The sequence below is a fragment of the Festucalex cinctus genome, chromosome 16, assembly GCF_051991245.1.
Source record: "Festucalex cinctus isolate MCC-2025b chromosome 16, RoL_Fcin_1.0, whole genome shotgun sequence".
Taxonomy (NCBI): Eukaryota; Metazoa; Chordata; class Actinopteri; order Syngnathiformes; family Syngnathidae; genus Festucalex; species Festucalex cinctus.
The window spans coordinates 7,681,865-7,694,275 of NC_135426.1; the positions used below are offsets into that span (position 1 = coordinate 7,681,865).

General features: G+C 39.6%; 1 long non-coding RNA gene across 1 annotated transcript in view; it reads left to right on the forward strand.

Annotated features, from left to right (window-relative positions):
• Nucleotides 1-12,411, forward strand: part of LOC144003149 (uncharacterized) — a 165,594-nt gene that overhangs the window by 148,962 nt on the left and 4,221 nt on the right. The gene's annotated exons all lie outside the window — the stretch shown is intronic.

Consider the following 12,411-nt stretch of genomic DNA (forward strand, 5'->3'; position numbering starts at 1 on the left):
TAAAAGAATATTCATAAATGACTTAGTTATCACACTTAGAATGAGTTTACATTTTTTGTACAAAATACCGTATGTGGGGTATTTTTTTTTCATGCCTCAAGGGCGAGGTGGCGCTGCATATATAACTGAATGTTGTCATAGAGATACCTTCAGGCCTTGACGATAAACATACATGTCAAGTTTGGGATTTTTTGGAGCATGTATCGGGGAGTTATTAAGCATATCCTTTTTCAGTGCGAAACACAAATTTTGATGCCCCGCGCTCATCATATAGTATTTCCAAAAGTCAAGATTTTTCCGTCTGTTGTTGGCTCAGGTCTTGGCATGGTCCAGGTCAAGTCATTGGATAAACATGTAGGAGAAGTGGGCAAAAGTATGCCCCCTGAAAATGTGCAAAAATCGTCAAAAATGGGACATTCAAAAATTCGTACCTCACTTCCTGTTCATTTTAGCATATGGGTCCAAGAGACTTTTTTGTAGGTCTTTGGCTCCGTCATACACGTAAAAATTTTCGTAGATCTTGCTTAAACGTAGAATCGGGGCTGCTTCGTTAAAAATTTCTAGGGGGCGCTATTGAGTCATTTTTGTAAAAATAGTACAATCAACAATAAAATATTGTTCATTTTACCAGGCCAGATGTGTGTGCCAAGTTTCATGAGTTTCTGCGCATGTTTAGACCCTCAAAACTGGCGTTGTTTTCTTGGCGAACAGTGCTTAGCCACGCCCACAGCGATTCGCGAAAACTCACAAACTTCGTGTTGTGACATCATGAAGGCCGAAACCCTCATCTGAGCAAATATGAGGTTGGTCCAGTTAACGTGTTTGGAGAAAAATGTACAAGAAAATTCGTAAGAAAAAAAATTGCCACTAGGTGGCGCTATCAGTAAGATGAAATATAAGTTCGTAGATGTCTTAAGGGCTGGACTCTCATCAAATGTGTGAAATTTTGAGAAGATAGGATCATCTCGGTCAAGTTCATGCAGCTTTTATTGTCACGAAAAATTTTCGGACTTTGCGTCACCGTAGCGGCCACGCCCTTTGGCGAAAAGTTACAAAATTCGGTGTGGGGCATGATCAACATCTTAAGGCTTTTCTGACCAATTTTCAACTGGATCCCTTCAACGAGCTCGGCACAGTAGCTAAAAACGTAAAGTATGACATTTATTGTTACCACTAGGTGGCGCTATATGTATAACTGAATTTTATCATATAGATGCTTTCAGGCCGTGACTATTACGTTGCCTGAGAAGTTTGAGATTTTTTGGAGCTTGAACATGGGAGTTATCACACTTAGAATGAGTTGACATTTTTTGTACAAAATACCGTATGTGGGGTATTTTTTTTTCACGCCTGAAGGGCTAGGTGGCGCTGCATATATAACTGAATTTTGTCATAGAGATACCTTCAGGCTTTGACTATAAACATACATGTCAAGTTTGGGATTTTTTGGAGCATGTACCGGGGAGTTATTAAGCATATCCTTTTTCAGTGCGAAACACAAAATTTGATGCCCCGCCCTCATCATATAGTATTTCCAAAAGTCAAGATTTTTCTGCCTGTAGTTGGCTCAGGTCTTGACATGGTCCAGGTCAAGTCTAAAGTCAGTCGGATGAAATGTGTAGGAGAAGTGGGCAAAAGTATGCCCCCTGAAAATATGCAAAAATCGTCAAAAATGGGACATTCAAAAATTCATAGCTCACTTCCTGTTCATTTTAGCACATGGGTCCAAGAGACTTTTTTGTAGGTCTTGGACTCCCTCATACACCTAAAAATTTTCGTAGATCTTGCTTAAACGTACAATCGGGGCTGCTTCGTTAAAAATTTCTAGGGGGCGCTATTGAGTCATTTTTGTAAAAATAGGACAATACATGATAAAATATTGCTCATTTTGCCAGGCCAGATGTGTGTGCCAAGTTTCATGAGTTTCTGCGCATGTTTAGACCATCAAAACTAGCGTTGTTTTCTTGGCGAACAGTGCTTAGCCACGCCCACAGCGATTCGCGAAAACTCACAAACTTCGTGTTGTGACATCATGAAGGCCGAAACCCCCATCTGAGCAAATATGAGGTTGGTCCAGTTAACGTGTTTGGAGAAAAATGTACAAGAAAATTCGTAAGAAAAAAAATTGCCACTAGGTGGTGCTATCAGTTAGATGAAATGTAAGTTAGTAGATGTCTTTAGAGCTGGACTCTCATCAAATGTGTGAAATTTTGAGAAGATAGGATCATCTCGGTCAAGTTAATGCAGCTTTTATTGTCACGAAAAATCTTCAGACTTTGCGTCACCGTAGCGGCCACGCCCTTTGGCGAAAAGTTACAATATTCGGTGTGGGGCATCATCAACATCTTAAGGCTTTTCTGACCAAATTTCAACTGGATCCCTTCAACGAGCTCAGCACAGTAGCTAAAAACGTAAAGTATGACATTTATTGTAACCACTAGGTGGCGCTATATGTATAACTGAATTTTGTCATATAGATGTTTTCAGGCCGTGACTATTACGTTGCCTGAGAAGTTTGAGATTTTTTGGAGCTTGTACATGGGAGTTATTCAGCATTTGCTCTTTCTGGACAAATGAAATTTTAAAGGCAATATTTGATGCCCCGCCCCCGTCATATAGTATTTCGAAAAGGCAAGATTTTTTCCCCAGTTGTTCTCTCAGGTCTTGAGATGATAAATGCCAAGTTTGAAGTCAATTGGATGAAAAATGTTTGCAAAGGGGGAAAAAGCATGACCACAGTGAATGTGCCAAAATAGGCCAAAATTGGACATTAAAAAATTCATAGCTCACTTCCTGTACATTTTAGCTACATGGTCCCAATAGACTTTTTTGTGCGTCTCGGGGTGCTACACGTGCCTGCCAATTTTCGTTGCTCTAGCTCAAACGTGCCGGGCTTGGTTTTTATTTTTCTATGCTAGGGGGCGCTATAGAGTCGCGTTGTTATGACGACTTCATAATATCAAATTTTTCGCCGGGCCTGAGGAGTGTGCAAAGTTTGGTGAGTTTTCGTAAATGTTTAGGTACCCAAAATCGTGATCGTTTACGGAGAAGAAGAAGAAGAAGAAGAAGAATAACTAGAGCTGCGAGCAGCTATAAAGGGCCCTCGCAGCCCGGGCCACGTTGGGGTACTTGCACGTTGGGGTACTTGCACGTTGGGGTACTGGCACGTTGGGGTACTGGCAAGTTTAGGTAAGGCACATTGGAAGCAGAATTTCTTTGAAAATGGCATGATAAACCTTGACATGTGGATTTTTTTTTTTTTTGTAAAAATACCGTTAAGTTGGTGTATTTTTTTTTATGCCTCTAGGGCTAGGTGGCGCTGTATATATAATGGAATGTTGTCATAGGGATACCTTCAAGCCTTGACTCTAAACATACATGTCAAGTGTGGGATTTTTTTGGAGCATGTACCGTGGAGTTATTAAGCATATCCTTCATTCACGATATTGCTTTTAATGTCCATTAGAGGCTATCAAAAATAAATAAAAAAGTACATGTTTGGATAAGTCTAATGCCAGTGAACATTTTGAGTGGTGGAAAGTAAAAGAATATTCATAAATGACTTAGTTATCACACTTAGAATGAGTTTACATTTTTTGTACAAAATACCGTATGTGGGGTATTTTTTTGTTTTGCCTCAAGGGCGAGGTGGCGCTGCATATATAACTGAATGTTGTCATAGAGATACCTTCAGGCCTTGACGATAAACATACATGTCAAGTTTGGGATTTTTTGGAGCATGTATCGGGGAGTTATTAAGCATATCCTTTTTCAGTGCGAAACACAAATTTTGATGCCCCGCGCTCATCATATAGTATTTCCAAAAGTCAAGATTTTTCCGTCTGTTGTTGGCTCAGGTCTTGGCATGGTCCAGGTCAAGTCATAAGTCAGTCGGATAAAACATGTAGGAGAAGTGGGCAAAAGTATGCCCCCTGAAAATGTGCAAAAATCGTCAAAAATGGGACATTCAAAAATTCGTACCTCACTTCCTGTTCATTTTAGCATATGGGTCCAAGAGACTTTTTTGTAGGTCTTTGGCTCCGTCATACACGTAAAAATTTTCGTAGATCTTGCTTAAACGTAGAATCGGGGCTGCTTCGTTAAAAATTTCTAGGGGGCGCTATTGAGTCATTTTTGTAAAAATAGTACAATCAACAATAAAATATTGTTCATTTTACCAGGCCAGATGTGTGTGCCAAGTTTCATGAGTTTCTGCGCATGTTTAGACCCTCAAAACTAGCGTTGTTTTCTTGGCGAACAGTGCTTAGCCACGCCCACAGCGATTCGCGAAAACTCACAAACTTCGTGTTGTGACATCATGAAGGCCGAAACCCTCATCTGAGCAAATATGAGGTTGGTCCAGTTAACGTGTTTGGAGAAAAATGTACAAGAAAATTCGTAAGAAAAAAAATTGCCACTAGGTGGCGCTATCAGTAAGATGAAATATAAGTTCGTAGATGTCTTTAGGGCTGGACTCTCATCAAATGTGTGAAATTTTGAGAAGATAGGATCATCTCGGTCAAGTTCATGCAGCTTTTATTGTCACGAAAAATTTTCGGACTTTGCGTCACCGTAGCGGCCACGCCCTTTGGCGAAAAGTTACAATATTCGGTGTGGGGCATGATCAACATCTTAAGGCTTTTCTGACCAATTTTCAACTGGATCCCTTCAACGAGCTCGGCACAGTAGCTAAAAACGTAAAGTATGACATTTATTGTTACCACTAGGTGGCGCTATATGTATAACTGAATTTTATCATATAGATGCTTTCAGGCCGTGACTATTACGTTGCCTGAGAAGTTTGAGATTTTTTGGAGCTTGAACATGGGAGTTATCACACTTAGAATGAGTTGACATTTTTTGTACAAAATACCGTATGTGGGGTATTTTTTTTTCACGCCTGAAGGGCTAGGTGGCGCTGCATATATAACTGAATTTTGTCATAGAGATACCTTCAGGCTTTGACTATAAACATACATGTCAAGTTTGGGATTTTTTGGAGCATGTACCGGGGAGTTATTAAGCATATCCTTTTTCAGTGCGAAACACAAAATTTGATGCCCCGCCCTCATCATATAGTATTTCCAAAAGTCAAGATTTTTCTGCCTGTAGTTGGCTCAGGTCTTGACATGGTCCAGGTCAAGTCTAAAGTCAGTCGGATGAAATGTGTAGGAGAAGTGGGCAAAAGTATGCCCCCTGAAAATGTGCAAAAATCGTCAAAAATGGGACATTCAAAAATTCATAGCTCACTTCCTGTTCATTTTAGCACATGGGTCCAAGAGACTTTTTTGTAGGTCATGGACTCCCTCATACACCTAAAAATTTTCGTAGATCTTGCTTAAACGTACAATCGGGGCTGCTTCGTTAAAAATTTCTAGGGGGCGCTATTGAGTCATTTTTGTAAAAATAGGACAATACATGATAAAATATTGCTCATTTTGCCAGGCCAGATGTGTGTGCCAAGTTTCATGAGTTTCTGCGCATGTTTAGACCATCAAAACTAGCGTTGTTTTCTTGGTGAACAGTGCTTAGCCACGCCCACAGCGATTCGCGAAAACTCACAAACTTCGTGTTGTGACATCATGAAGGCCGAAACCCCCATCTGAGCAAATATGAGGTTGGTCCAGTTAACGTGTTTGGAGAAAAATGTACAAGAAAATTCGTAAGAAAAAAAATTGCCACTAGGTGGCGCTATCAGTTAGATGAAATATAAGTTCGTAGATGTCTTTAGGGCTGGACTCTCATCAAATGTGTGAAATTTTGAGAAGATAGGATCATCTCGGTCAAGTTCATGCAGCTTTTATTGTCACGAAAAATCTTCAGACTTTGCGTCACCGTAGCGGCCACGCCCTTTGGCGAAAAGTTACAATATTCGGTGTGGGGCATCATCAACATCTTAAGGCTTTTCTGACCAATTTTCAACTGGATCCCTTCAACGAGCTCAGCACAGTAGCTAAAAACGTAAAGTATGACATTTATTGTAACCACTAGGTGGCGCTATATGTATAACTGAATTTTTTCATATAGGTGTTTTCAGGCCGTGACTATTACGTTGCCTGAGAAGTTTGAGATTTTTTGGAGCTTGTACATGGGAGTTATTCAGCATTTGCTCTTTCTGGACAAATGAAATTTTAAAGGCAATATTTGATGCCCCGCCCCCGTCATATAGTATTTCGAAAACGCAAGATTTTTTGCCTAGTTTTTCTCTTAAGTCTTGAGATGATAAATGCCAAGTTTAAAGTCAATGGGATGAAAAATGTTTGCATAGGGGGAAAAAGCATGACCACAGTGAATGTGCCAAAATAGGCCAAAATTGGACATTAAAAAATTCATAGCTCACTTCCTGTACATTTTAGGAAATGGCTTCCACTGACTTTTTTGTGCGTCTCGTAGTGCTACACGTGCCTGCCATTTTTCGTAGCTCTAGCTCAAACGGACCGGGATTGGTTTTTATTTTTCTACGCTAGGTGGCGCTATAGAGTCGCGTTGTTATGACAACTACATAATATCAAATTTTTCGCCGGGCCCGAAGAGACTGCAAAGTTTGGTGAGTTTTCGTAAATGTTTAGGCCCTCAAAAATGCGATCGTTTACGGAGAAGAAGAAGAAGAAGAATAATAATAATTCTTACAAAAACAAGAGGGACCTCGCAGCGGTCGCTGCTCGGGCCCTAATAATAATAATAATAATAATAATAATCCGATCGAAAAACAATAGGGACCTCGCAGCGGTAGCTGCTCGGGCCCTAATAACTAGAGCTGCGAGCAGCTATAAAGGGCCCTCGCAACCCGGACCACGTTGGGGTACTTGCACGTCGGGGTACTGGCACGTTGGGGTACTGTCAAATAGGACAAGGACCATCTAAAATGTTTTTGACAAGCCTTGTATGTGCAAAGTTTAATCAAAACGCAAAATATGGTGTGCAATTCCCAAAATAAATTCAAAATGGCGGACTTCCTTTTAGGTTTAGCATACGGCTACAGAATACTTTTTGTAGGTCTTAAGCTAATAGGTATGCCTCCCAGTTTTCACAAATCTAGGTCAAGTCATCTTTAGTTGTGTATCGCTTGAATCATACAATTGGAAATGCTCCATAAAAATGCATAGAGGGCGCTATTGAGCACAACGTTGGGTTACTTGCACGTCAGGGTACTTGCACGTTGGGGTACTGTTACATGGAACAAGGACCATTTAAAATGTTAGTTTTTTCCATGCCTTGTCTGTGCAAAGTTTAATGAAAGAGGCCAAAAATGATGTATAATTCCCAAAATAAAATCAAAATAGAGGACTTCCTCTTTGGTTTGGCAAATGGCTACATAATACTTTTTTGTAGGTATTAGGCTGATAGGGGTCTGTCCTAATTTTCACAAATCTAGCAGAATCATACAATCGGAAATACTTCATAAAAATGTCTAGAGGGCGCTTTTTATTGCAAATTGCACAATAAATCTCTAAAAATTCATGTTCATGACAAGTCTGATGTGTTTGCAAAGTTTCATAAGTTTTCACACATGTATAGATAAAAAAACAAAGCAGCACTTCACTTGGCAAACTGCATCGCTATAGCAGCAGCGTGCGACAAAATAAAAAACTTTTGATAACTTTGCATCTTAAACATCTTAAGATGAAACACACCAAGTTTGAAGACGGTCGGATGAACTTTGTACGAGGAGTTCGTTAAAATATGACAACTGAAAAAGGCCACAAAAAATGGCAACAAATCCCATCGTAAATCAAAATGGCAGACTTCCTGTTTGGTTTATCACATGGTTCCAAGAGACTTTTTTGTACATCGTGGGCTCTTATGTATGCCTGCAAATTATCATCGCGCTAGGTGAAACGTACAACCGGGAATGCTTCGTTAAAGAGGAGTTTTCTAGCTCAAAATGTGATGCCCGGCCCCTGGGGGACTTCCTGTTGGGTTTATCACATGGCACCAAGAGACTTTTTTGTACACTGTGGGCTGTTACATATGTCTACAATTTTTTGTAGCTCTAGCTACTTCGTACAACTGGGAATGCTTCATTAAGAGGGATTTTTTTCCTTTGCAAAAAGTGCATGCCACGACAACAGCGTGCGACGAAATAAAGAGCTTTCAATAACTTTTCATCCTCAACATCTTAAGATGAGTCACACCAAGTTTGAAGATGATCGGATAAACTCTGTAGGAGGAGTTCGTTAAAATATGACCCCTATGAAATGGCCCAAAAAATGGCAACACATTCCAAAGTAAATAAAAATGGCGGACATCCTGTTAGGTTTAGCATATGGTTCAAAAAGAGTTTTTTGTACCTCGAGGGCTGTTATATACCTCTACAAATTTTGGTAACTCTAGGTGAAACGTACAGCCGGGTATGCTTTGTTAAAGAGGAGTTTTTTAGCTTAAAATGTGATGCCCGGCCCCTGGGGGACTTCCTGTTGGGTTTAGCACAGGGCACCAAGAGACTTTTTTGTACATCTTGGGCTGTTACATATGTCTACAAATTTTCGTAGCTCTAGCTGCTTCGTACAACTGGCAATGCTTCTTTAAGGATATTTTTTTTCCTTTGCAAACAGTGCATGCCATGACAACAGCGTGCGACGAAATACAAAGCTTTCAATAACTTTTCATCTTCAACATCTTAAGATGAATCACACCAAGTTTGAAGATGATCGGATAAACACTGTAGGAGGAGTTCGTTAAAATAAGACCCCAATGAAATGGCCAAAAAAATGGCAACACGTTCCAAAATAAATCAAAATGGCGGACTTCCTGTGAGGTTTAGCATATGGTTCAAAAAGAGTTTTTTGTAGGTCATAGCCTGTTACATATGTGTACAAATTTTCGTAGCTCTAGATTAAACGTACAACCGGCAATGCTTCATGAAGTAAGAATTTTTAAACTCTAAATTTGATGCGTCGCCGACGTCATATAGTATATCAAAAACTTTAGATTTTTTACAATGATGTTGTCCCAGGTGTTGAGATGGTCCATCCCAAGTTTGAAGTTAATCGGGTTAACCGTGTAGGAGAAGCGGGCAAAAGTATGACCCCTGTAAATGTGCAAAACTGGGCCAAAATTGGACAGTCAGATGATCATACCTCACTTTCTGTCTATTTTAGGGTACACACATCAAAGAGGTTTTTGTTCATCTGGATGTGCTACGGGTGCCACACAATTTTCGTCGCCATAGGACAATCGTAGCGGGACAGGGATCCGTTTAACCTATGTAGGTGGCGCTATGGAGCCATTTTTCTGTTATCATGTATGGCGACTTTAAAATATCAAATTTTTCGCCAGGGCTGATGTGCGTGTAAAGTTTGGTGAGTTTTCGTTCACGTTTAGCGTCTCAAAAATGCGATTGTTTGCGGAGAAGAATAATAATAAGAATAACTAGAGCTGCGAGCAGCTATAAAGGGCCCTCGCAACCCGGGCCACGTTGGGGTATTTGCACGTCGGGGTACTGGCATGTTGGGGTACTGTCAAATAGGAAACCATCTAAATTGTAAACGTTTTTGCCATGCTTTGTGTTTTTAAAGTTTCATGGAAAGGCCAAAAACGATGCACAATTAACAAAATAAAATCAAAATGGATTGGCACATGGCTATATAGAATACTTTTTGAATATATTCGGCATGCCTGCCAATATTCACACATCTAGCTGAATCATATAATCGGAAAGACTTCATAAAAATGTCTAGAGGGCGCTATTGAGCCATTTATTACAAATAGCACAACAAATCTCTAAATAAAATATTCATGTTCTAGACAGGTCTGGTGCGTGTGCAAAGTTATGTGAGTTTTCACCCATATTTAGACTCTCAAAAAAGCATTTTTCTTCACAAACAATGCATGGCTACAGCAAAGGCGTGTGACAAAATAAAAAAATTCAATAACTTTTCATCTTAAATATCTTAAGATGAAACACGCCAAAGAATGAAGACGATCTTATAAGTTCTGTTGAAAATATGACCCCTATAAAAGGCCCCAAAAAATGGCTACAAATACCAAAGTAAATCAAAATGGCAAACTTCCTTTTTGATTCAGCATATGGCTTTAGAAACCTTTTTGTAAGTCTTAGGCTGATAGGTATCCCAATTTTTACAAATCTAGCTGAATCATAAAACACAAAACATTTGCAAAAGCTTCATAAAAATGTCTAGAGGGCGCTATTGAACCATTTATTGCAAATTGAATAAGAAATCTCTAAAATATTCCTGCTGATGACAAGCCTGATGTGTGTGTAAAGTTTCATGAGTTTTTGCACATGTTTAGACCAAAAAAAAAGTAACATTTTACTTGGCAAACAATGCATCGCCATGACAACGGCGTGCGACAAAATAAATAACTTTCGATAACTTTGCATCTTAAACATCTTAAGATGAAGCACACCAAGTTTAAAGACAGTCGGATAAATTTTGTAGGAGGAGTTCGTTAAAATATGACCCCTAAAAAAGGCCACAAAAAATGGCTACAAATCCCAACGTAAATCAAAATGGTGGACTTCCTGATTGGTTTAGCATATTGCTCCAAGAGACTTTTTTTGTACATCCTGAGCTCTTATGTTTGCCTGCAAATTATCATAGCTTTAGGTGTTTAATCAAAACGCAAAATATGGTGTGCAATTCCCATGCATTGCTATGGCAACAGCGTGTGACAAAATAAAAAACTTTCGATTACTTTGCATCTTAAACATCTTAAGATGAAACATACCAAGTTTGAAGACAGTCGGATAAATTTTGTAGGAGGGGTTCGTTAAAATATGACCCCTGAAAAAGGCCACAAAAAATGGCAACAAATCCCATCATAAATCAAAATGGCGGACTTCCTGTTTGGTTTAGCCCATGGTTCCAAGAGACTTTTTTGTACATCGTGGGCTCTTATGTATGCCTGCAAATTATCATAGCGCTAGGTGAAACGTACAACCGGGAATGCTTAGTTAAAGAGGAGTTTTTTAGCTCAAAATGTGATGCCCGGCCCCTGGGGGACTTCCTGTTGCGTTTAGCACATGGCACCAAGAGACATTTTTGTAGATCCTGGGCTGTTACATATGTCTACAATTTTTCGTCACTCTAGCTGCTTCGTACAACTGGGAATGCTTCATTAAGAAGGATTTTTTTCCTTTGCAAAAAGTGCATGCCACGATAACAGCATGTGACGAAATAAAAAACTTTCAATAACTTTTCATTTTCAACATCTTAAGATGAATCACACCAAGTTTGAAGATGATCGGATAAACTCTGTAGGAGGAGTTTGTTAAAATATGACCCCTATGAAATGGCCAAAAAAAATGGCAACACATTCCAAAGTAAATCAAAATGGCGGACGTCCTGTTAGGTTTAGCATATGGTTCAAAAAGAGTTTTTTGTAAATCGAGGGCTGTTATATACCTCTACAAATTTTGGTAACTCTAGGTGAAACGTACAGCCGGGTATGCTTTGTTAAAGAGGAGTTTTTTTTAGCTCAAAATGTGATGCCCGGCCCCTGGGGGACTTCCTGTTGGGTTTAGCACAGGGCACCAGGAGACTTTTTTGTACATCTTGGGCTGTTACATATGTCTACAAATTTTCGTAGCTCTAGCTGCTTCGTACAACTGGCAATGCTTCTTTAAGGATATTTTTTTTCCTTTGCAAACAGTGCATGCCATGACAACAGCGTGCGACGAAATACAAAGCTTTCAATAACTTTTCATCTTCAACATCTTAAGATGAATCACACCAAGTTTGAAGATGATCGGATAAACACTGTAGGAGGAGTTCGTTAAAATAAGACTCCAATGAAATGGCCAAAAAAATGGCAACACGTTCCAAAATAAATCAAAATGGTGGACTTCCTGTTAGGTTTAGCATATGGTTCAAAAAGAGTTTTTTGTAGGTCATAGCCTGTTACATATGTGTACCAATTTTCGTAGCTCTAGATTAAACGTACAACCGGCAATGCCTCGTGAAGTAAGAATTTTTAAACTCTAAATTTGATGCGCCGCCGCCGTCATATAGTATATCAAAAACTTTTCATTTTTCACAATGATGTTGTCCCAGGTGTTGAGATGGTACATCCCAAGTTTGAAGTCAATCGGGTTAACCGTGTAGGAGAAGCGGGCAAAAGTATGACCCCTGTAAATGTGCAAAAATTGGCAAAAATTGGACATTTAAATACTCATACCTCACTTTCTGTCTATTTTAGGGTACACACTTCAAAGAGGTTTTTGTTCATTGGGATGTGCTACAGGTGCCACACAATTTTCATAGCCGTCGGACAATCGTAGCGGGACAGGGATCCGTTTAACCTATGTAGGGGGCGCTAAGGAGCCATTTTTCTGTTATCATGTATGGCGACTTTAAAATATCAAATTTTTCGCCAGGCCTGATGTGCGTGTAAAGTTTGGTGAGTTTTCGGTCACGTTTAGTGTCTCAAAAATGCGATTGTTTGCGG